This window comes from Myxocyprinus asiaticus, chromosome 40 (genome assembly GCF_019703515.2).
Source record: "Myxocyprinus asiaticus isolate MX2 ecotype Aquarium Trade chromosome 40, UBuf_Myxa_2, whole genome shotgun sequence".
NCBI lineage: Eukaryota > Metazoa > Chordata > Actinopteri > Cypriniformes > Catostomidae > Myxocyprinus > Myxocyprinus asiaticus.
Genome location: NC_059383.1, coordinates 32,220,759 through 32,248,152, shown reverse-complemented (window position 1 = coordinate 32,248,152; position 27,394 = coordinate 32,220,759). Strand labels below are relative to the sequence as shown.

Below are 27,394 nucleotides of genomic sequence, written 5' to 3'. Positions count from 1 at the left end.
CAACATTGATACAAAGGACAGTTATGGTTGAGAATCAAAATGAAGTATATGAACCAGACTAGCCAGGTCAGGGTGACTGGGCCACAAGTTAGCCTAATATCTCTGGATCTCTTTCTGAAAATTGTTCATGCTAAGCACCTGTCAGGCCTTTCTGGCAAGGTTAGGGGAAAGCAAGGGTTATAAAATCTACCCCGCCATACTTTTACAAGTACCGTTAAAAAAGCTGCCGAGTCAATAACCTGGGGATTTAGGAAAAGAAGTTGAGAATCCAGCATTTTAAAAGGTCAGTGGAGTCATATTTTCTGTAATGATTTTCATTATTAGTGTTATTTTTATGAGCTTCTCATTTGGTATGCTGGGTGAGTTAGGTACAATATAACATATGAATCTGACAGTCATTGTCAAGAATAATGATTAGCTACACTGCCTGTTCTATATGGGATAAAGATTTGGTAATATTTGAGACTTTTAAACCTGAATAAGGTGTTGAGCAGAGATTTTAATTGCAGAGAAATGAAGGCATGCTATGATTTTTGTTATTAAGATTTTGCTTAGTTGAGTTCTTTTGTGATTTACTGTTTTTAAAGGTACTGTTTGCATACTTGTGAATTATTGTATAAGCATTCTTTTAATTAAATTGGACAGCATGCTAAGCGAATTAAAGGAATGTAATCTAAAAATGTAAAGTCTTACATTGTGCTGTAGCAATTGACCAGTTGCTTTTATGTACAGTTTTCATCAGCATACTATACCTTCCAATAGGAAAGAAAAATTACAAATAAGATCTCTTTAAAATCTCAGTTCTTTCTTCTAAAAATCAATTTGATTAAATGTAGAGCAAATGGAGACTTTTGCTTAAGTCTCCTACTTCCCACATATTTCTCCTGAGAAAAAGAACAAAGCAATCTCACATGTCTCAAGAATTTTAAATGTGATCTCAACAATGTCTCAAACTGCTCAGATTTGCCAAGATACCAAAGTCTGCAAGCAAGTCAGAGACCTCAAGATAAACTCAAGTATTTCTATAGTTCCAAAATCAAATTATCTGAGCTATGCTGTCCACATTCATTTAATAGCTCTGTACTCTTAGCTTATGTCAACAATTGTCTATTTTTATTTCATTTTAGAGTTACAGAAGAGATCTCAACAATATCTCAAAACTGTGCTTAGATTTGTCAAAATACCATGTCTGCAATCAAAAGTCAGATATTTCGGAATGAATACAAACATTTGTCATCAAATTCTTCCATGACCAAATTATCTCAACTATGTTAGCCAGATTCACTTTTATAGATTCATATGACATATATTTCTGTATGCCAACAGAGGTCTCAAATTTCTGTGTCCATTTTTATTTATTCTAAAGAATTTGAAGAGAAACATCTAAGACAAAGTTAATACTTAAATAAGACAAACTTAGACCATCATCTGATCAATACAGATTTCCTCTACTCTAGGTTAAAAATACCTTAGTTTGGAACAAAACCAAATAGAATCACATGAAGCAAATAACTGGGGCTCCTGAAAGATTGTGCTGTTCCTAATTAAGTAACCTCCCCATTGATTTTGATCCACATCAATGATTTAACTAATTAATTTTTTTTTCTGTTAATATTTATGCATTAATAGATAATGATTCATTAATGGAATGTCAGAACTGAATATATGAACACTTTGACAGCTAATCTCTGAAAGTTTGCAGAGAAACACACTGCATAAGGATTTTATAATTAACATGCTTTTCAAAGAACCTCTGAGCAGTCACCGGCGTCTTGGCACTCAGACAAACTCCTGCCTATTATTCTTTTGTAACTGCATTTCATTTTCTTGCTGTGGCAACAGTGTCCTTAAAAATGACTGCAGATGTGGGACGCAGCTAATAAAGCATTTTTCTTCTATGAGTTTAGTGATGTATGGATACTTACAGCCTGTCATAATGGATCTGTGCCGTGGGACGTGCTGATTGTCACTCTCCTTGGCTCTAGATGCACTATGTGGAACATCTATGCTGGATAATGTATGCTCTCTGTCTTTTGAGGAAATACAATGGCCCTTGCTTAACACTTCTGCATTCAAGACATTCACCAGAGGTGTCCATATTTCTTGATTTGACCCTTGACCCATCTTCAGTACTGAATGACAAAAAGCACTTCTTCTCTTCTGACAGTCAAGACAAAAAAAAAACAAAAAAAAAAAACAATTGCACCGTTTTGTGAAAAGTCAGAGAACCGTCTGAGAACTATAATGAGTTTGTTCTATACAGCCTCAAATACACAAAATCTCACCTCCATCTTAAGTTTGCACAAATATGGTGATAGTCTAAGAGAAATAATTGGGTTGCTTTGGTGTGCAGGCCTATCAAAATTAAGCGTTTGCATGGGACCCTGCCTTCCACGCTCATTAGTGAGCTGACCTGACCTGAAAGTCTGGGGGGAATGAAAAGCCCACCAAATTATTCAATATCAAGATAGTTGGCATTAGCAGAATGGTGTGTGTAGGTGTAGGTGTTCCAGGTCTTTTTTTCCAGCTGAGTAGGCAGATATAAGGTCCTTCAGGGTGCCTCACAGGTTAGAATTGGAATCATAAATAATTTAATGACTCTGGTTCTTATTCCATCTCTCAACAACGCTGGTTCCTTAGTGATTCCATTAATGAAGGATGGCTGGCTGGATGGATGGATGGATGTTTAGGTTCACATCTTCGTAGAACTCATAATTGCTAAATTTCCTGTTGCGCAACTGACCTCCCGTCCCAGTGACAGCATTGATATCATCACACCAGTGAGGTTTTGCAGGTGATAAGTTAAAAGAATAAAGTCTGTTAACACTCGTTTCCTCCATGTGTTTATTACTTTATTAAAATGATGCCCAACAAAACAACAAATGTTGACGGAGTATAGTGAATCTCATGAGCCGTCAGACTTTCGCAATCTTACAATGGGAAACTCTGGAGGGAAAACACAATGATGCAGTAAATGTCCTTCGTCTACCACCATAGCACTATGACTTCTCAGACTTCAAATGGGTTCTTGCCCACAAGTCACCATCTGATGCATCCTCAATATTCAGCCTGACCAAGAACACATTCGGGTAATTTTATGCATTTTTAGTACTTGCGTGTAATTGAACTTCGGCAGTGGATGATGACGTCGAACGAGTCTACAAGAACGTTAGAACACATAAGAACGCACATTGAGAAACAGCCTGAGTGTCCACTATGGGAAAACCGTAAGTCAGATAAGTAAGAAAAGATGAAGCACAATAAGTCAGAACAGTCTGAAGGTCTGTACCAAGTTTGGTGGATGTATCTTGAACGCCTTAGGAGAAGTTCGAGTTAGAAATGAAGGGATTTTGGGATTTTGGAAAAATCCTAAACCAAGTCTCTAGAATAGCTGTATTGTAATAATTGATCCTAAATATTGAACAGAAACACTAAACAAAAAAAGAACTTCTTTTAACATCAAGTTTGTTTCTTTATTAAAATACAAATACAGATAAATAAATAAAAAATATTGTATTTGTATTATTTCACTGTACCCAGTCTTTCTGTTGATTTGGCACTTTAGATTCAGTAGAAACGCAGGAAACACTGTCATAGTGTTTACAGATATTCAGAAACCAAATACTCCAACCTACTCACAGGGTATGTAAGCATAAAAATCTACCAAGAGAAATAGAAGGCCTATGAAGTCGGGCACCATTCAGCACAGTGACAGACAAGCATTGCAATGTCTAAATCGTTCTTTAATCACCACTTTGTTTGAGTGATTGTGGCTGATTAAACATGACATATACACTGTTCTCTTTGGAGCGACATTCCATCGTACGAACATTCATGCTCAACTCTAGATGAGAGAGAACTAAGGACTGTGGTGGGATGCAGGAATGACTGTAACAGCACACATGCACAAATGTGTGTATAGGGGGGTCTGACAGTGAGGGAGAATGCAGTCATTTATAGTGTAGCAGCCACGTTCGCCTCCACCACCAAGCAGAGCCACAGCATTGAGCCTGCTGTAGCCTTGAGGGAGAGCGCAGACAAGGACAAAACTGCCGCTGTCGCTGATGGATTTGTGGGGGATATACATCTTGTTGCGCAGCATGGTAAATGACAAAATGATATCTCATCAGAGAGACAAGCCGTGTGTGTGTGTGTGTGTGTGTGTGTGTGTGTGTGTGTGGGTGGGTGTGTGTGTGTGTGTGGGTGGGTTTGGGTGGATTACAAGGACATTTTTTAGGTTACAAACGGGTAATTACAAGGGTATTATGCTATAAATGTGGTTTATGAGGACATTTCTAGTGTCCCCATAATTAAAATCGCTTAAAAAACATACTAAACAATGTTTTTTGAAAATGTAAAATGCAGAAAGTTTTTTGTGAGGGTTAGGTTTAGGGGTAGGGTTAGGGGATAGAATCTATAGTTCGTACAGTATAAAAATCATTATGTCTATGGAGAGTCCTCATAAGGATAGCTGCACCAACGTGTGTGTGTGTGTGTGTGTGTGTGTGTGTGTGTGTGTGTGTGTGTGTGTGTGTGTGTGTGTGTGTGTGTTTGTGTGTTTGTGTTCGTGTGGAAAAAAGAACAGAAAGTCAATTTGTTGATGAGAACCCAGTCTTATTATACTCTGGTCATGTTTCACAGAATCACAGCTGGATGTTTTTGTCAGGTTGAAAAGTGTGTGTGGGGGTGTGTTTGTGTGTATTTTTTTTTCTTATACATTGTAGTCATCACCACAAGTCTGATTCATCAAAAGTATGATATTGAAGTTTCAAGAAGTACACTATACTCTAAAACATTCTGCCAGCATGTGTTTTCGCCTCTATTTCTTGCTGATATCTAGGGTTGTGATTTCACTCCTGAAGTGTAAGGCACTTTAAAGACAACATGAAACTATTTCTCAATACACTTTTTTGGTTTTATTGTGAACGATTAGGGGTGTGACGATATCTCGTGCCACGAGATCTCGTGATATTTAAACGTGACGATATTTCTCGTTGAGGTGAAAAGCTGTCTCACGATATCAGCATGACGGAGTGTGAGGGTGAAATTAGCATAGAAGATGCCCCCGCCAATTTTAAATCGTTTGTGTGGCAGCATTTTAGGTACCCGGTTGAAACAATAAATGGTGACAGAGTGACAGACAAGACACGAACAAAGGCTGTGTCTCATTGGAAGGCTGCGTTCTCCAGAGGTCGCATTCATCGGCCACATACATCATCGAGGCTGTCTCGTTTAATTTTTATTTATTTTTTTTCTTATTTTTTTATCTATTGTCAATGCTTTTTATGTATATGCACTTACATTTATACAATTGTTAACCTTTTTTGCATTCCCAATAAAAAATTAAAATAAAAAATGAAACGAGACAGCCTCGATGACATATGCGGCCGACAAATGCGACCTCCGGAGGACGCAGCCTTCCAAACGAGACACAGCCAATATGTAAGCTCTGTAAGAAAATAGTGCCGTACACCGCGGCTAACACAAGCACTATGCAAAGACACCTACAGAACCACCGCAGCTCTCAACTAAAATCAACCAGGTCTGAAGAGACTCATGTGAAATACAGGAGAGAAGCCAGTCAGTTGAGTTTGTGGCAAAACCTTTTACAGTGCTTGCGTATTGTTCTGTCTTTTACTGCATATGATAATTCATACTGAGAAAGTAGAACTGAAGTGACATTCATTACAAGATGATTAGTTAAAACATTTCAAAATGCACCTGCATTGTTTTGCATTTTGTGACTTTCAGTCTGAATTTCTCATGCTTCTGTGTCAACCATTCTGGCTACCGAGGGAATTCACAGCGGTCATTATCACTGCTGTGTACATCCCCCCACAAGCTGACACAGACCGGGCACTCAAGGAACTGTATGGGATTATAAGTGAGCAGGAAACCGCGCACCCTGAGGCCGCGTTCATTGTGACCGGGGACTTTAACAAAGCCAGTTTAAAATCAGTCGCACCAAAATATCACCAGCACATTAGTTTCAACACACGAGGGGACCGGGTTTTGGACAATTGCTACTCTCCGTTCCGGGATGGCTACAAATCCCTCCCACGCCCACCATTTGGCAAATCGGACCACTCTTCCATTCTGCTTCCGCCCGCTTACAGGCAGAAACTGAAACAGTAAGCACCCACCCTCAGAACGATCCAGTGCTGGTCGGACCAATCAGATTCTACGCTACAAGACTGTTTTGATCACACGGACTGGGAGATGTTCCGGTCCGCCTCTGATGACGACATCGAGCTTTACGCTGGTAGCGTAATGTGTTTCATCAGAACGTGCGTAGAGGACGTGGTTCCGACCAGAACAGTATGGATCTATCCGAATCAGAAACCATGGATTAATAGCGCCACCGCTTTTAATTCCGGGAACGCAGAGGAGCATAAACAAGCCAGTTATGCCCCCCAAAAAACCATCAGAACCGCAAAACGCCAGTACAGGAGCAAGATTGAAGGACAGTTTTACACCACCAACTCTAGAAGCATGTGGCAGGGAATTAACATTATCACGGACTTTAAAGGGAATAAAAACTCCGCCATGAACACCGCTGCCTCTCTACCGGATGAGCTAAATACTTTTTATGCTCGTTTCGAGGGAAATAATACCGCCCTCACGGAGAGAGCTCTCGCGGCTGAAGCTACAGAGGTTAGTTCACTCTCCGTCTCTGTAGCGGATGTAACCCGATCCTTCCGACGGGTGAATATCCGCAAAGCCGCGGGCCCAGACGGCATTCCGGGCCGTGTCATCAGAGCGTGCGCGAACCAACTGGTTGGTGTTTTTACGGACATTTTCAACCTTTCCCTCTCTTTGTCTGTAGTCCCCACATGCTTTAAAACATCCACCATTGTGCCTGTTCCAAAACAATCAAAAATAACTTGCTTAAATGACTGGCGTCCTGTTGCTCTGACCCCCATCTTCAGCAAATGCTTTGAGAGACTAATCAGAGATTACATCTGCTCTGTATTGCCTCTCTCTCTTGACCCGCTGCAGTTTGCTTACCGCAACAACCGCTCCACTGATGATGCCATTGCATCTACAATACACACTGCTCTCTCCCACCTGGAAAAAAAGAACACTTATGTGAGAATGCTGTTTGTAGACTACAGCTCAGCATTTAACACCATAGTGCCCTCCAAGCTAGATGAGAAACTCCGGGCTCTGGGCTTAAACAGCTCGCTGTGCAGCTGGATCCTGGACTTCCTGTCAAGCAGACGCCAGGTGGTTAGAATAGGCAGCAACATGTCCTCATCGCTGACCCTCAACACTGGAGCCCCACAGGGCTATGTTCTCAGCCCACTCCTGTATTCCCTGTACACACATGACTGTGTGGCAATACATTGCTCCAATGCCATCATTAAGTTTGCTGATGACACGAAGGTAATAGGTCCGATCACTGACAATGATGGAACAGCCTACAGAGAGGATGTGCACACTCTGACACACTGGTGTCAGGAGCACAACATCTCCCTCAACGTCAGTAAGACAAAGGAGCTTGTGGTGGACTTCAGAAGAAAAGACAGAGAACACAGCCCCATCACCATCAATGGAGCACCAGTGGAGAGAGTCAGCAGCTTCAAGTTCCTGGATGTCCACATCACTGAGGAACTCACATGGTCCATCCACACTGAAGTCGTTGTGAAGAAGGCTCATCAGCGCCTCTTCTTCCTGAGACGACTGAGGAAGTTTGGAATGAACCGCCACATCCTCACACGGTTCTACACCTGCACTGTGGAGAGCATCCTGACTGGCTGCATCTCCGCCTGGTACAGCAATAGCACAGCCCACAACCGCAAAGCACTGCAAAGGGTGGTGCGAACTGCCAGACACATCATCGGAGGAGAGCTTACTTCCCTCCAGGAAGTAATATATATATATATACTTTTTTATATATTTTTATTTTTTATTTTTATTGACTAATGTGTATCTATATAGTGCGTATTGTATACTGTACAGTGTATGTTATTATTTGTATACTGTTGAGTGTAATTATGTGTATAACAGATGTTTAATTGTGCTGTGTTAATTTGATGTTATTGTAAATTGGTATATGTCTCATCACTGTCACGACTGCTATGTTGATCGGAACTGCACCCAAGAATTTCACACACCATTGCACTTGTGTATATGGCTGTGTGACAATAAAGTGATTTGATTTTTGATTTGATTTGATTTGATTTGAATAAAATACTTTTTTTCTAGTCATATACACTACCGATCAAAAGTTTTGAAACACTTGCCTGAAATGTTTCTCATGATCTTAAAAATTGTAAAAAAAAGTGTTTCAAAACTTTTGACCGGTAGTGTATAGAGTGTTAAAATATCGTCTCGTTTTCGTGAACCCAGTATCGTGTACCGTCTCGTCTCATGAGCTAAGTGTATCGTCACACCCCTATGAACAATGCATCTGTGAATGCTACTCCAAAAAAGAAAACTGCACCAAAAAAAATATTTTTTTGCCTTCGCTATATTTTATAAAAATTAATTAATTTGATCCATCTCTGACATCACAGATCCTTCTTATTTTTCAGCCTTTCCCCTAAAATCACCTGTCTGTCTGTCATATCGAGACCACTTTCACGATCCAATCAGTTCTAATTCATATCCAATTAAAAAGTCCAGCTTTAAAAATGTCATATCACAGAAGTAAAATGGGTTAAGAACACCATTTTGTGTAGACTTTAAAGAAATAGTTCACCCAAAAATTAAAATTCTGTTATCATTTACTCCTCACTTTGTTCCAAACCCACATTACTTTCTTTCTTCCATGAAACACAAAAAGACATTTTGAAGAACACAAAAAAGAAAAGAAAATGTAAGCCTATTTTTTAAGATTTATGCATTTCAGTTTCATAGCAAAATTCCATCAAATTGAATTGTATAAGTTTTTTTAATTAAATTAATTTAACTTAAAGTATTTTTTAAGCCTACTCAATTCAGTCTGATGGAATTTTGTTATAAAATTGAAATGTGTAAATCTTAAAATTATTTTTTTTTTTTTTTTTTTTTTTTTGGTGAATTTTCATGTCTCCCCCCATACATTTACAATAAATAATGAAATGCTGGATCAGAACATGAGGGTGAGTAAATGATGACAGAATGTCCATTTTTTGGTGAACTATTCCTTCATGTACAACACAGATTGTGAGGTCTCAGCTTGAAAGAATGTCATTTGGGTTTTTGACAGCATGAGATTATTATGGACATAAACAGCACACTCAAGGACACCAAGAAACTTTGAAGAAGGCTGATATGAAAAGAGTGAAGAGGCTTGAGAAGTAAATATAATTTTACATCTACTTGGCTTGGCAGACAAGATGCTACTTTAGTTGTGTTTTCCTGACAGAAGTAGCTAACTCAAAAGTCTTTATTCAGATTGGAGAGGTTTTCAGGTCGAAGGACTAAATATTTTGTTCCTTCCTTCTTTGCTGGAGAGCTGAAGTGCAGATTCCTAATCTTAGTTAACAGAAAATTTTGTGACATGTTTGAAAATTTGGAACAAATTAATGCTTATTTTTGTTGTTATACAGTTAGTTTCAGTCCTCTAATCTGATTGGACAAGAGGTGTTCCAAGAGTGCTTATATTTAGTATAATGTTAGATGCTTCACTCTTTGCCTTACTCCTCTTGTATCTGTTTGTGTTGTTCCAGACCGATAGCACTCTATAGCTGCTTTTTCACCGTCAGGCCAAATGGTTCTAAGCACAGTATGGAATGGTTACAGTGGCATTTCCATATGAGCACTGTTCGGCACGGCACATTCTCAGCACGGTTAGCTAACCATACTCAACTGTTCTCAACCGTGTTGGTGGAACTGTGCCGGAACGGTGAAATTAGTATATGGCGACTCACGATTGTCAATTTGCAAATGCCAAGGTACCTTAAAGCGCTTTTAGTTGTTTCTAGCTTCGCTTATATTTGGGTGAAGTTAATTAACAATGCTTTGAAGCAATGTGTGTTGTGAAAAGTGCTGTACAAATAAAAATGACTTGACAACTTTCACACCAGCAAAACGAACTCTGATGTAAAACAGACTGAGGTACATTCCAAAAACTCTAGTCTAAAAATGCCAGCTTGATTTGCATTTTTTTTAGTACTGCATTGCACAAAAGGTGCAAATAAATTCTGATTTGAGTTTTGTTCAATATATAATTCATAGAAACTTCAGTTTCCGTTTATTTGACTACTGAACTTCTTTCCATTGTGGTCCTTGATATTAAAACAACACTGATGCCAAATGCTACACTGAGGGTATATGGAAATTACATGCTTTGTATATTCCCAAATTTGACAAACAAATGGAGTTTCATAACAAATTTCAGCAGGAGCATGTTCATTTAATCCGACCAATCACATCGCCAGAGTAAGCATATATAAACAGCTGCTTACATCCATGCTGCAACGATTCCTCCAGCATCCCTCCACCACCCCAACTCCTCCCATCTATTCATAAATAACTCAACAATTCCAGGGGGTTATTCGAGCTCAGGTCAAGTCTCGAGCCTTGAGCCCTCCTCCAGGGACAGCGAGCCAAACACTTACGCTATCCTCGTGGCAGGATTACATTAACTTGCAAACTACTAAAATAAATTTAATATATTAATAAAACACATTTAACCATTTTTTCACTAAGAAAGTTTTTTTTTTTTTTTTTTTTTTTAAGCATAGACTAAAACCAACCATATAGGTTATTCACCAACAGTAATATGTGTGGCGAGGGGCATGGAATAAAAATGAGAAATGCGAAGTTGTAGATTTAAACATGTACCCGACTATGCCACAAAATGTTAGGCAGCACAATAAGACAATTACAGAGACTGAGGTTTACCAGCAAGAGGGGCAGGCTAGCAATGAACTCAATGGGTCCCAAAGACACATGCACATGCACACACACACACACACACACACTCAATGGGTCCCAAAGACAGAGACAGACACACATACACCCACACACACATACACACACACAAACACACCTGGATACAGGTGATGAGCATGGCACACTGTGAGGGGGACACCACTAATATAAAAGAGCTAGCCTCCCTGCATTTGGTACTCAGCACCTGTAACAATGAAACAAAAGGTATATATAGACGAAATGATGCCCATTAGAAAAGGATGAAATGACTCTTAATACTGTTCATTGGCCTAACACAGAGCAGAGCAGCTAGGAATCAAGCACAAACAAAACTAGTAAATTTAAACTCTATTTCTGCAGGAGAGGACAGAACTTTATATCTGAAAGCACTGGGCTACATTTAAATGCAAGTGAAATTCAGGCCATAGAATCACCTTTGCACCTCTGGGCCGAGTTTAAAGGTGAAGACAGGGCACAGGCAGAAACCCAGTCACTGGCGCAGAGGAACAACGGCAGTCCAGAGCCAACAAAGTCCAAATAAAGCTTTTAATACATGCAGTATTGATCCTGTGCTGAAATAAACTCAGTGTATTGGCAGGGCTAAAATCCTACTTTGAAGGGACTCCATAATGCAGCTAGTCAATGGTAAGCTGTCTGCAATCAATCCCAAATAACAGTTAATTACAGCTCACGCCTATTTTGTGGAAAGAGTGGTGGAAATAAGAGAGAGAGAGACTTCAGGCAAATATACATATTGAGTGGTGCAAAAGAGAGAAAATCAAAAGATAAAGAAAGAGAAAAAACTCAATAAAGGGATAGTTCCTAAAATTCTGTCTTACATCTCCTTTTGTGTTTTGTGGAAGTAAGTCATATAGGTTTGGAATGACACAATGGTGACTATATAATGACAGAATTTTCATATTTTATTGCACTATCCTCTTAACCTTTAAGGGGTAAATGTGTCTAGCAACTCAAGTAAAAAAACAAAACAAGATCAACTCTAGATTTTTACTTTCTTATAAAAGAAAATATGGTGCTTGCCCATGCAAAACTTGCCCCCAGGATGCTAGGGTGTTGTGGGTAGTTGCCAGAGCATTGCTACACTATTGCTAATGGGGTCTCAGTGGAAGCTAGGATGTTCTGAGATGTTGCTTATTAGCGCAAGTCAAAAGAATTCATCCCAAAATCTCTAAAATATATATTTTAGTCCGTAGATATCTTGGGTGCCTCCTTCAGTGTGAATCTATGGGATTTTTGGCCCTTTTTGTTCACCAGGCATCATAAGTCTGATTAAGTCTGATACTTAGGTTAGGTGTTTGTTCAAAACCAGAGACTATTTAGCCCCAGATGGACCACTTGAGGTATTGGAATGCCCAATATGGTAGGTGTAGAAAAGGAAGTCCTGCTTTACAGGTAAAAGATCCAATCACCTTGCAGATACAGACATTGCCTGTCAGTTAACTTGAGAATGTGCATGCGCATTAGCTGGACTTGCCTGAAAAAGCCTTTTTTTTCCACCTTAATCTGTGCTAAAGAAGCATAATTTATGATACCATTGTTGTCAGATTTTACTGCTGATATGAAATATGTTCTCTGATCATAATTTATGAGCAGCTGTTTTGGAGATTTTGGTCTTTTCCCATTCAAGTGGATGGGAGCTGTACTTTTACTGTATGCCGCTTGTATCCATAGATAATAGCTGCCCGGGAGCGTTCCAAAGGTAGCCACTGAGTGGACTGACTAGCCTTGAAAGGGACTTAGGTATATCCAATAGTCAGGGTTGGGAGGGTTACTTTTGAAATGTATTCCACTACATATTACAGAATACATGCTGTAAAATGTCATTTGTAACGTTTTCCGTTAGATTACTCAATGTCAGTAACGTATTCTAAATACTTTGGATTACTTCTTCAGCCCTGGTAGATTTTTTCACTTGTTTTGACTATAAAAACTCTGCCAGTACAGTAAGACAAAATACACATGTTAAAAATACATTCTCTGAAAAACCTAAATATCTTATGCAGTGTTGTTTCTAAAACAAGATAAATCAAATTGATCTGGAAAACAATAAAAAAAAGTGATTATCCAGAATACAATTTTTGCCCTAATATCAAAGGTCTCACTAGAAAAAAGGAAATTATGATCCAACGTGAATTTTCTTGATAAAAAATATGATCATGCCTGGTAACGTGCAAGAAAAATGGCTAGAAATAGCATTTTAGCTTAGCGTAAAACTGACAATTTACACAAGGTTTATTTCTATTTCTTCTGCTCCAAACTTACTTCAAACTTACTTCTCTGTCTGCTCATATGAATGTAACACATCATAAGAAAGTGTTTCACCGCTGTTCAAATGCACTTTGGATCGCATCATTTATATGTATAAATGTTTTCCATCTGAAAGGACTAAATATTAAATGAAACAAATGACAATAAAATGCAAAGTAATCTCTTCATTAATCAAAATACTTTTTGAATGTAACTGTATTCTAAATACCAATGATTTAAATTGTAACTGTAGTGGAATACAGTTACTTGTATTTTGTATTTTAAATACGTAATCCCGTTACATGTATTTCGTTACTCCCCAACACTGCCTATAGTAACAGTAATACTTGCATTAGCAAGCACCACTAATTACTGAGAAATATTGGGACACGTTTCAATATGGAAAATTTGGGCTAAAGGAAATATACTGAGATAAAATACTCAAAGTCTTTGGGTAACAAGAGGTATTACTTAGAAATGGCTGAGCATCAACTTAATAGTGTGTTAGATAGTTTGAATGTTCTCATCTGTGCATAATATATACATTTCCGGCTTGAGGCCGTGGAGCAAACTGCCCGTTTCATAGCACAAGCACTTCAGACTCCTTCGCTGATGGCAGACTAATAGCGTTTATGTTGGCAGATACTGCAAAGCTCTTCTTTTTTCAGTTACATATCATTAATTTAAACAGTTTATACAGCTGCATATTTACTGAGGCAAGTAGGGGTAAGTGCCCCACTTAAGTTTCTGACGTATTCCGCTGTGTGAACGCTGAGTGAGTATGAACGCAACCTGAAGCGCTCGTGTCTGGCTTCATACCATCTCCCGCAGTGACGCCGGCATGGCAGCCATACCTCACACATCCAGGACGTAGATGCAGGCTGACATGCTTAAATTGGGCTCGCTTAAAAAACTTATCCAACCCAGTTTTCCTTCCATTTCCATGTCTGTTGTCCTCTCTCCTGCGATGGCACGCTAATAGATTTAGCAAAGATTGTGCGCGCATTTATTACCACATGTAATTGAACGTGATGATTATCGTTGTTGTGTAATGTGATTTTAATGTGCCGTGATGGTTATGTATAAGCCATAATGACTTGCCTCCAAGGGTACAGCTCGCACAAAAAAAGAGCAGAAAAAGAATCTGATTTAGATTTCCCCCCATTTTCACTTGACATATAAATAAAGGGGTTTAATTAAAGCTTTCCTTTGGCGGCTTGCTTTCCCAAATAATAGTCTGTTTTATGAGTTTCCTTTTGGAGATGAGCGAAGTGATTGATAGAAGTGTTGCATGTTTATGTGTGTGTGTTTGCTAGTGTCTGGTGGCACAGCACAGAGCTAGTGTGGCGGTTATTTGTAAAATATGAGTTCCCTTACGACTCAGTACACTTGACATTGCGTTCTGCTAATGCATATGGGGAGTGTCCTTCTACACATCCTAGTTGAAACCTCTCTAAAATAACAGCAAAATTCTAATATTGGCTATGGTGTTTGAGCCCTGCCCTTTTAGGCGCAAAGCTGTCTGCTATAAAAACAGGTGCGCAAACACCATTCCTCAGAATTTTCTTCCTTCAAGACAGCAATTCATCTCTCGTCAAGAAGCCCTCTACTACTTCGCCATCGACATACATGAGTCAGTGGGCAGAATCTTCATGGCAACAAGAAGACTCTTCACTCCCCTGCAGTGTTCTGGCGAACATTTACTCCACCTTGGCACTTCGCTGGTGAATGGGCCACTTCAGCTTCCAGATTCCCCGCAGCACTTCGGCAGGAATTTTGTATCCTTATAAGCTATTGTGTTATTGTGTATACGTATGTATGTATGTATATACTGTATATATACTGTGTATATATATATATAGTATAATATATAAAAGAGCCACTTACGTGTTCGTGTCTTTTTAAAGATGTCGTTCCGTAAGTGTTTTCTTATGCGAGGGACACATCCCGCGTTCAGATCAGCATGAGAGCTGCATTCGCTGTCGCCCTGCACACGCCCCACGAGCCCCTCAGTCTCCATGTACTGCATCTATGCCGATACAGTATGTATGTGATGAGCTTTGGCCCTCTGTAAGAGCGCGGCGCCTCATCACATTCTACGGTTCTGATGCTGGGGTTGATGATGTTATGTCTCTCGTTGCATCTGTGAGTGGTCAGTGGATGATGCTGCCATCTCTTCCCCCAGTGAGGCAAGGAGCGTGCACGTGCCACTGAAAAAGAGATGCTTCATATCCTTTCAAGGGTGGTCGAAGAGCTCGGTCTCACCAGAGAAACCTGAAAAATCTCACCTTGATGAATGGTTTGTGCAGTCCAGATGCCGTCAAGCGACCACGTTCCTCAGATCTGCCCCGCTCTTCCTAGAAGTTCATAACGAACAGACAAAATCATGGCGCGTGCCCTATTCAGCTTGCTCGCACAGTGATTCCACTCTTCTCAATAAAGTGGACCACGGGGAAGACAAAAGTTATGCCCAACTACCCCCCCCTGAAAGAGGCGGTAGCGGCACATCTCTACCCAGTGAGTAGCAGGGCATGGAAATCATGCCCCGTTCATCTTCCTAAGCCGTGTTGACTAACGTCCGCACTGGCTGGAAGAGCATACTCAGTGGCAGGCTAAACTGGTTCAGCACTCCACGTGATGATGGTGCTCCAAGTTTTCCAAGCTAAGTTCCTCAAACAAATGGACGAGCAAGGCTACGATCCAGAAACGTTTAAAGAGCCCCGCACCACTGCGGACTTAGCGCTGCGAGCCAAGAAAGTCACTGCACAGGCGATTGGCAAAAGTTGCCACCGAGTCACTTGTAAAGCCACACAAGCCGTGGCCCAAACGAAGGCAGCTGCCTCAGTGCAAGCCTCGTGCCGACAGGAAAAACCCCAATGCGCAGCAAAAGAGTTCCTGACACGCAATACTGTTCCCCTCTTCCCCACTGCTATTTGTCGGGAAAGGATTATTGTTGTTCAAAATGTTGTTCAATATGTTGTTTTCTGTGTCTCACATTAATCACATGCAATAAAGTCTGCACATTGTGCACAACCGCTTCCCAATGGTGAGCGGCACATTATACCGTGTATGAACATACAAAGATTGCAAAGAGTACAGCGCTCACACAAGATGCTCACACTTTTTCAATAAAGGGCTTTCCCACATCAAAGCCCACACATTTTGCACAACCGCTTCCCAATGGTGAGTGCCGCATTATATCTTGTAATGTATTACAAAGATTGCAATAAGATTACAGTGCTCGCTGCACATGCACGAGATGCTTACACATTTTCAATAAAGAGCTTTCCCACTTCAAAGCCCACACATTTATGTGCAACTGCTTCCCAATGATGAGCGGTGCATTATACTGTATCATGTTATGAACATAACAAATTTCCCTCTGTCCCATTATGCGGACACATGGCAAGCTCTTACTGGCATTCCGACTGGGTGTTAAAAACGATTGAACATGGTTATACGATCCAATTTGCATGTTGGCCGCCATGTTTCAACAGTGTTCTGTCTTCCATGGTTCCGTCTGAAGAGGCGCTGGTGTTACGAGCTGAAATACACAATCTTCTTGCAAAGAACGTGATAGAGGTTGTTTCACATGAATTAAGCCTGCTGTCCCGCTGTGCAAATGCGTGGCAAGTCCTCAGGGGTGTGGCAGAGCTGGTGTTTACAACGATTGAGCACAATCTGTGGTCCGACCACAGGATGTGCCGGTGTTGCACGCACAGACTGTGACACACACAGTGGGATTTAAAGCCGTTATTTCCTCGCTCTGGAGAAGGACAGCGGGCTTTGGCCCATTCTAGTTCTGAGACGCTTAAATCGTGCACTCGCGACCTGCCCATTCAAAATTTTAACTCGGAAACTGACCTTATTGCACATCCATCCTCAGGACTGATTTGCATCAATAGATCTGAAGGACACATACTTCATGTACCAATTGCACCGTGTTACAGGTGGATTTTTAGATTTGCATTCGAGGGAACCGCTTATCATTGTAAAGTCCTTAATTTCAGTCTGTCTCTGGCTCCCCGCACATTCACGGAATGTATCGAGGCAGCGCTCGCCCCATTGAAAATGAACGTTGTGCGTGTTTTGAATTACCTCAGCGACTGGTTATTACTAGCCAATCAGAGGCACTACTGAGTGAACACAGAGACTTGCTGCTTTGCCATATGGGAAATCTGGTCTAATGTCAACTGGGCAAAAGCACACTTTTCCCTAGCCAGTAAATCTCATTTTTAGGAGTTCATACGTGTGCACCTAATGAACGAGCGCATACAGACCATTCTTCAGTATCTGTTTCAGTTCAATCTGAAAAAAAACTGAAGTCATTTTATTTTCATGTGCATCGTGGTTACTCGCCACTGTCTGGCTATTCTAGCATCATGGACAGCGCCAGCCTTCTACCAAATAGGGTTTTATGTTGGGTCAAGTTTTCAGTAGGAAAGTGCTGACCACAAATGCATCTAACACAGGTTGGGGTGCAGTGTGTAATGGATACTCGACTTTCGAAACCTGGACAGGTGCGAAACGGCCATGACATGTCAAGCACCTAGAGCTACTGATTGTCTTTCTAGCTTTGAGAGCTTTTCATTCCAATATTGTGAATGACCACTAGTGGTGTACATATGTCACCATGACCAGCTGGCTCATGTATGGCCTGCAAAAGACGCCTTTATGCACTGAAATGGAATTTGTTCACTAATTGGTGCTTCTCAAATGGCAAAGACCCAGTGAACTGCCCCATACCTGAAATTTGTACATTTCTTAAGAGCGATCGGACACAGGGCTCACTCCGTCTATGCTCAAAGTTTATGTGGCAATTGTATCTGCATATTATGCACCTGAAACTGGCACCTCTATAGGAAAACATGATTTAATCATAATTTATAGGGGGCGGGGCAGCTAAATCCCCCTTCCCGGCACAGCCCAGACATGAGACCTAACTTGGTCCTAAAAGTGCTCACGGGGCCTCTCTCCGAGCCTCTGGACTATGTTGAATTGCGTGTGCTTTCACTTAAGACTGCATCACTGCTGGCTTTGGCCTCAATAATACGGGTTGGTGATTTGCAAGCACTGTCCGTTGACAATTCAAGTCTGGAGTTTGGTCCGGGCCTTTCAAAACCACTGTCAAACCCAGAAAATGCTATGTGGCTAAGGTTATAACCACACCCTTCAGAGCACAGGTGGTTCACCTTCAAGACTTTTTCCCTCCTCCATTTAATTCGATGAGGAACAGTCCTTGCATTTGTCATGCCCTTTGCGAGCGCTACACACATATGTTGAGTGCACATGCTAGTTCAGACTGTCTGACCAACTCTTTGTGTTCTGTGGAGGACACACGAAAGTAATGTCTGTCTCCAAGCAAAGACTTTCTCACTGGATCGTTGATACGGTCACCCTGGCTTATGAGTCGCAGGGTGCGAATTGCCCAATTGGTGTTCAAGTACACTCAACTAGAGGTGTGGCCTATTCATGGGCATGGACGAACAGTGTCCTTACATCTCAAACACATTCGCAAGGTTTTACAACCTAGACAAAGCATCTCTCTCAAAACAAGTCCTCTCTGTCTAGAGCGCTTGCTATTTTATTGACCAAATATATACTTATGCCTCTCTTCTTAGGTACGGGCTCCCTGTCACTTTACACAACCACCTGCATTTGGACAGTTGTGCTCCCAAAGTTACAGGCACTTCATTATAAATAAACTTCCTTTTCGACTGGGTTTGTGAAGGGGTTAATCCATACTATATGACCATAGTTCATATATTTATTCTGAGTGTTCACCTCCTGGCTGACCATAAGTGTCATTCACTTGTGGCATACTCATGTCAGTCGCTGTCCCACGAGACTGCGGTGTCATGTTTCCTCTATGGGAAATTTATGTCATGTAGTTTGGTGTGATAGGGTTCTGTTCCCCATTTGCAATAGCAGAACACAATGTTAAGTGCAAGGGAATGTCTCGTTTACATACGTAACCTCGGTTCCCTGAGATGAAGGGAACGAGACATTGCGAATGCTGGCCGCACTACAAGACTCAGAGTCCTTTGAGGTGTGAGCGGTGCGCTTTTTGACCCTCAGTCAGAAAATTCTGAGGAATGGTGTTTGCACACCTGCTTTTATAGCGGACAGCTTCGCGCCTAAAAGTGCAGGGCTCAAACACCATAGCAGGGCTCCAGACCGTCACTAAAATGGTCGCAAATGTGTGCGTTCATATGCGGTTTCTTCAGATATCATCTTGTGAGTTATTGAATACATCTATAGAGCACGCACCAGTGTGTCTCGAGCCACTTTTCACCCATTCTGTTGTGGTGACGAGCTCGCTGCATGCAACAACAAACCCAGCACGAGAGAGTCATGACCAAATGATTCTTTTGAACCAGATCTTTTTCATGAATCACCTGAAAACAACTGAACTCAGGAGCTTAGGTTAGCAGTTTGAATCAGATTCACTTTCTCAGCGAATCAGCCATAGGTGAGCTCACAACTGGGAGTGCAGATATTTCAAAATAAGAGTCCCATGTGTATTTCGGCTGCTTTACAATTAAAAGTCCCGTATTGTGTACCACCTTTTTTTTCTCCTGGTAATTATTGATTGGGATTGGAGTAGCACAATAAACTGCATCTGGGATTTCATTCAATTTGCACTCTTATAGTCTCTGTGTCTGGGCCATCTGGTAACAGTAAAAGACTAAGGCGATATTGTAAAACAATTTATATACTGTGATGTATATAATGTATACACACACACACACACACACACACACACACACACACATATATATATATATATATATATATATATATATATATATATATATATATATATATATATATATACACACACACTGTACAGATTCGTCCTCTGCCACCTGGATTGAGGCAAGTCACTACACCACCACGAGGACTTAGAGCGCTTTGGGAATTGGGCATTCAAAATTGGGGAGTAAAGGGCAGAAAAAAAAAAGAAGACGACAACAAACTACTATATGCATACTATACTTTATGTAATTGTCTGTAATGTAGATTGTGAAGAGCAGTATTAAATAAAAAAAATCTTTTATCTCTTATATTTGTATAAATTATGAAAGGGGTTTGAAAATTTATGAGACAAAAGGGAATGCAAACTTATCTTCTCAACTATATACTGTATACAGTTTCTTAAACCTTAGATTAATGGGTTATCAACTGTCTTCCTTTTTTTCATTTGTTTCTGAACAGCAATCTAAATCAAGCAATTCTGTGATTTGATGACTAAAAACAGCCATTTGGCTCCTTAATGTTTCAGTTTAGGAGCCAATGGCTCCTTAGTCATTTTTTAAGTCTGGAGCACTGCATAGCCAATATTAGAATATTGGCATTATTGTAGAGAGGTTTCAACTAGGTCGTGTAGAAGGACACTCCCCATATGCATTAGCAGAACGCAATGTCTCGTTCCGTTCGTCTCAGGGAACTGAGGTTACGTATGTAACCGAGACGTTATAGCTGAGCCAGTCTGCTCTGCGCTTGCTTTTTAAATCGGAATAAATCTATATTTTGTGATGTTTGGAAAGGCCATGTGGTACAAGGCCACAATACTCATTTTCTCCTCATCATCTTTTGAAAGCACACACTCCTGCATATATTGGCTGACAAATGCATGGCTTTATATAAACTTGTTTATTAAGGGCACATTTCATGAGCAAACTCCTTTGAAATGGGGCCAAATTGGCTTCGGTGGGACTATCACCTGTTATTATAGTTCAGTGGTATCGACCTTTTGATTTTAGTTTGCAGCAATCCGCAAAGAAAAAGGCTGGTCCCTATAGCAGTGAGACTATGCAAACAAGCTCTCTGAACATCAAATATGCATGCAAACCATTGTGCATGTGCATAAATTCACCAGTTATTTTTTTCACTAGTTTTGCATTTTATTGTATCTTGGTTGTCAATTTAGATTAGTTTTATTTGATTTTAATTTAGTTGTTACCCTTATAACACTAAAAAAAATTTCATCTGCCTATGATGACACATAAAACAGCAGCATACATTTAACAACACCAAATTACTATTGAAGTTAAAATTTTAAGTTGTATTTGTCAAATGTGTAACAAAACAGCATACTGTAGAACTTGAGAAAGAAATTGCTATTGTTGCAACATCAACATTTTGTTTGACGCTATTTGTAATAAGTGGGATTCAGTTTTTTTAAAAGTTACCGCCTTCCAGCATGGATAATTATTATTATGGTGTTGTGGATTTCACTTTTACCATTTTGAATGTCAATCAAACAGCCTCTTTTGAGTATAATTGGGTAGAATATACCAATAATCTAAAGTCAAGCTTTGAGATTAATTAAATCAGACATTCCAAAACTTTTTGAAGATATAAAAAGAAAAAGTTGTTTTCGTTCATATTGCAGTGCTGTAACATACGGGACCTCCCTAGCAGTCAGTAGGTGTACTAGTCATGTTTTGATTTCATGTCTTTTATTTTGAAGTTTAGTTCTGCTTCATGTTTCATGTCATGTGATTTCCTTGTCTTGTCATGTGAGCCTCATATTCCATATGTTTTTTTTATTTTTATTTTTTATTATTATTATTTCATTGGTTTATGTTTTTGAGTCTTTGTTATCCTGTTTATTAGTTTGGTCATGTTATTGGTTATCTTGTATTCAGTTCTGTAATATCGTTGGTTGTCTTTGGTATCTTGTTTCCCTGGTCTGTGTATTTATAGCCCTCATCTTCTCTTGTCCTTTGTTAAGTATTGTGAATCTGTAAAGTGTGTGGAGAGACCAGACGAGAGAACGTATATAAGTGCAATTTTAAACTGCGCACATTTTACAGCGTGCACCCATTTTCTCCTCTGTGTTACACAGATTATTGCATCGATCTCAAAGCACCGCTTATCAAAAACAACCATAACAACAAACAATTGCGTGAGGGATTCACATCGATCTCAATCCCTCACCATTCAGGAACAACCAACAACAAACAATTTCGGTAAGTCATGGCATCCGCTCATGTTATTTCATCCTGCATTGCATGTCACATGTTTACTATAGCTTCTTCCATCAGCAGTGAGGGATTCACATGTGATAAATGTAAGGAATTAGTCAGGCTGACGGAGAAGGTTAATGAGTTAGAGACACACATCCGAACGGCAGTGGAGGTCAGTGAGAAAGAGAAGCCGGTAGATACTGTTTCGCATGCGGATAGTACAGCGAGCAACACACACACTTTGGTTCCAGATGTAGAGCCCCTGCAGCAGGGCATCTGGGTGACATCTTGGCGGCATACTCGCTCAGCAAAACGACACCACTCTCCCATTCCTGTTAGGGTTTCCAATTGATTCTCCTCACTCAGTCATGCACCCACTGAGAATCATGTTGAAAGAGCCCTAATAATTGGTGATTCTATTGTATGGAACGTGGAAATAGGGACTCCAGCCACTATTGTTAAATGCATTTCCGGAAATTAAGCATCTGACATCAGATCAAATTTCCAAGTGCTAACTAATGCTAAATGTAGATTTTCTAAAATAGTTATTCATGTCAGCACTAATGACGTCTAGCTTCACCAGTCAGAGATCACTGGAGATAATGTTAAAGAAGTGTGTGAACTTGCAAAAATGATGTCAGACACTGTAATATGCTCTGGCCCCCTCCCTGCTCATCGTGGTGATGAGGTTTATAGTAGATTAGTGTCACTGAATGGCTGGATGTCTTAGTGGTGTCCGGAGAATATCAAAGGATTTATAGACAATTGTTTTTGAGGTAGACCTGACCTGCTAAAGAGAGAAGGACTCCATCCCTCCAAGGAAGGTGCCGCTCTCCTCTCTAGTAATTTGGTTCATAGTCTTAATAATGATAGTATTTGACTAACTGGGGCCCAGGTCAGAAAGCAGACAAACTGGTTAATCCAAACATCTGCCAACTGCCTTGAGGTGTCACACAGGTCACATAAACTACAACACATAGAGACTGTATCACCAAGATATCACATAGAGACTGTGTCTGTTCCCCAAACTACCAAACACAAAACTCTCACTAAATAATTTAGAAAAAAATTTGATTATGGTCAAACTTGAAAAGAATTAAAGATAAACATCATATGACGGTAGGCCTACTAAACATTAGATCTCTTTCTACCAAAGCACTAATTGTAAATTTAATTATTACAGATCATAGTTTGGATGTGCTCTGTTTGAACAAAACCTGGCTTATACCGGATGAATATATTAGTTTAAATGAATAAACTCTACTCATTTAAAGTCACCTACTCCCCCAGGTTATTGTTATAAACATGAGACTCGTCTGAAGGGTCAAGGAGGAGGTGTTACTACAATTTACAGTGAAGTTTTTGTTGTTACTCAGAGGACAGGATATGTTTAAGCCTTTTGAACTAATAATGCTTAATGTGATGCCGTCAGATATAAATAAAAAACTATTTTGCCCTTGCTACAGTATATAGATCACCCGGGCCATATTCTAATTTCCTTGGTGAATCTGCTAATTTTTTATCAGATCTTGTAGTTATGGTAGATAAAGCTTTAATCGTTGGTGACTTCAACATTCACATAGATAATGAAAATGACACATTGGGATTAGCATTTATCGATATTCTCAACACTCTTGGAGTCAGACAATATGTGACAGGACCAACTCATCACAATAATCATATGCAAGATTTAATTCTGTCATATGGAGTTGATGTTGATACTATAGGAATTCTTCCGCAGAGCGATGACATCACAGATCATTACCTCGTCTCTTGTATGCTGCGATAAGCTAATGTTACTCAATCTACACCACTATAATTCAGGTAGAATTATTATTTTGACCACTAAAGACAGCTTCACTAATAATCTTCCAGATCTATCTCATACATTCAGAAAGCCACAAAGTCTAGAAGAACTATTGGGATTGGAAGAAATATAAAAACAGTCTTCTCTAGCACTCTTGATAGTGTCGCCCCCCTTCGATTAAAGAAAAGCTGTGCACCATGGTACAATGATCACACTCATGCTCTCAAGAGAGCAGCTCAGAAAATGGAGTGCAAGTGGAAGAATACAAAATTAGAGGTATTTTGCGGTACATGGAAGGATAGTGTTGTAGCTACAGACAGGCACTAAAAGCTGCCAGGTCAGCATATTTTAGCAAACTTTAAATTGGTTAGGAATAAAGCCTCAACTGAAGCAGATATTCTGTCGCAGCACAATAGTAATGACTTCATGAATTTATTTACTGATATAATTGAAATAATCAGAAATAAAATTGGAATTATGCAATCATTTGTCAAAGTACCTCAGAAAACAGTGTCTCATAATTTTCCTCACATGCAACTTCAATCCTTCGCTGTCATAGGCCATGAAGAGCTAACAAAACTTAGCGAAACATCAAAAGCCACAACATGTCTGTTAGATACAATACCAACTAAGCTCTTAAAAGAGGTAGTCCCTGTAATCTCAGAGCCTCTTCTTAATATTATTGACTCCTCGCTATCCTTAGGACATGTCCCAAGAAACTTTAAAATGGCAGTTATCAAACCGTTTACTAAGAAGCCACAACATAATACTGGAGAACTGGCTAACTGTAAAACGATTTCAAATCTCCCGTTTATGTCGAAAATACTAGAAAAGGTAGTGTCCTCCCAACTATGTTCATTTCTGCGGAGAAATAGTATATATGAACAATTTCAGTGAGGATTTAGGCCCCATCACAGTACAGAGACTGCACTTATTAGAGTTACAAATGATTTTCTCTCATCATCTGATCGCAGCTGTATTTCACTTCTAGTGCTTTTCGATCTTAGTGCTGCCTTTGACATGATAGATCACAACATTCTCTTGAATTGGCTAGAGAATTATGTTGGCATTTATGGACTTGCATTAGCATGGTTGAGGTCCCATTTAGCAGACCGCTACCACTTTGTCTATGTAAATGAGGAATTGTCAAACCAAACAAAAGTATGGAGTGCCACAGGGATCAGTTTTAGGGCCTCTGCTTTTCCCTTGTATATGTTTCCCCTGGGAGATATTATCAAGAATCGTGGATTAAGTTTCCACTGTTATGTTTACGATACCCAACATTTTATTTCTTCAAAACCTGATGAAATTTCACAATTCTCCAAATTAGCAGAGGTATCAATGAAATCAAAGATTGGATGGCCAGAAATTTCCTTCTACTCAATTCCGACAAAACAGAGGTACTAATTATTGGACCAAAAACCTCTAAAAACAAGTTGCTAAAATACAATTTGACTCTCGATGGATGTACTGTTACATCATCTTCAACAGCGAAGTACTTAGGTGTTATATTTGATACCAAGATGTCCTTTGAAAATCAATCAAATGTTTGTAGAATAGCATTCTTCCACCTAAGAAATATTGCTAAATTATGACACATGCTCTCTGTTGCTGATGTCAAAAAAGTAATTCATGCGTTCATGACCTCAAGACTAGATTATTGTAATGCATTACTGGGAGGATGATCAATAAATAAACTTCAACTGGTTCAAAATGCAGCAGCCAGAGTGCTGACTAGAACCAAGAAATATGATCATATTAGCCCCATTTTATTGTTGTTACATTGGCTACCTGTTATATTTCATATTCATTTTAATATTCAGTTTACTACGTACAAAGCTTTGAATGGTCTAGCTCTGCAGTACTTAAGTGACCTTCTAACATGCTATATTCCATCACGTTCATAACGATCGCACAATTCTGGCCCATTAATAGTTTCTAGAATATCAAAATTCACGAAAGGGGGTAGATCCTTTTCATATTTGGCTCCTAAACTATGGAATAGTCTCCTTAACACAGTTTGAGATGCAGACACACTCACTCAGTTTAAGTCTAGACTAAAGACTCATCTATTTAGCCAGGCATTCACCTAATTTATCCTTCAACTCACAATTAGGCTGCTTTAGTTAGGTCCAGAAACATTGATCATGATCTATAACTCTGCAATAAATTGAATGGCATCTATGCTAATTTTATTCTATTTGTATCCCTGTCTCAACCTCAGGACTCCTATCCTGAGGTCACCAGAACCAGCTGGATCCAGCTCTATTCCTGCTTGGTGTTGGACTCCACTGCTACGTGTCTCGAGTGATGACGACTAAATGCAGCAGGTGCCAAGCCAAACATCACTTCAGTCTATTACGATGGACTTCAGAGGATGAACTGGTGCCAACTCTAACCATAAGACATGGGATACATCATATGCCATTGCCTGAACCTTGGACTTCACCGAAATTACCGGCTGGTTGAACTGCGATCCACCTCACTGATCTCTGCCTGCATCAACTACTACACTCTTATAATGGAATATATAGACTATCAATGAATTGCCAACAAAACACTTCATCAGCCAACTAACAAAGGACAATGCATCTAAGTGAACTTCTGCAGTTAATCCAGGATGAACTACAAAGACATTAGTCATCAATCTTACAGTTCTTACTAAATCTTTGTTTAAACTCTGACCCTTAACACTTAGTTTAATAATTTTATACCATGACTTGCACTATACATAATTAAGTAATATTGGCATTATATTCATGATGTTAGCCAGAGGGGAACTGGCCCCACAGTGAGTCTGGTTTCCCCAAGGTTATTTTTCTCCATTAACCAACATCTTATGGAGTTTTGTGTTCCTTGCCAGAGTCACTTTTGGCTTGCTCACTGCGTTTCTACATACAACTATTATTTATTCACTTATTTTTAAGCACAATTCACAATTGCATTTTATCAAACTACACGATGACTCTAAGACATTATAGATATTACAGTTTCATTTTCTGTTAATGCATGATTTTCTGTAAAGCTTCTTTGAAACTATGTGTGTTGTGAAAGGTGCTACACAAATAAAAATGACTTGACTTGAAGAAACTCAAAACAAATTCAAAAAACACTGGAAAACAAACACAAGAATTCAAGAAACAAGAACACAACCACTACAGCCTAGAAAGGACAAGAACCGACAATGAGAACACGAGGGCATTAAATACACAAAAGGTAACAATGTAAAGGAGACACCTGGGGAGCAATCAGAGGGGAACCAAGAAGAGAGACAAGACTTGGGCTGAGTTTGGAATGGCGTACTACTATGCTACTCATACTATTTCTGCCATTGACACATATGGCAGAAGTAGTAAGAGCAGAATGGGTAGTATGCCATTCCGAACTCAGCCAAAGTGTTTTTCAGCGCTAGTTAAGGATTGAAGGGGTACCCAGTTTATTCACAGCATGCCACTGATACTGTAGTACACTGTAGTAGACT

At 39.8% G+C, this 27,394-nt stretch overlaps 1 long non-coding RNA gene across 1 annotated transcript; it reads left to right on the top strand.

Annotated features, from left to right (window-relative positions):
- Positions 1 to 3,866: 3,866 nt before the first annotated feature.
- Positions 3,867 to 26,962, top strand: LOC127431068 (uncharacterized). The gene is made up of 3 exons (XR_007895521.1): positions 3,867 to 4,103; positions 21,986 to 22,109; positions 26,138 to 26,962. It is a non-coding gene; the product is annotated as an uncharacterized LOC127431068 (long non-coding RNA).
- Positions 26,963 to 27,394: the final 432 nt, after the last annotated feature.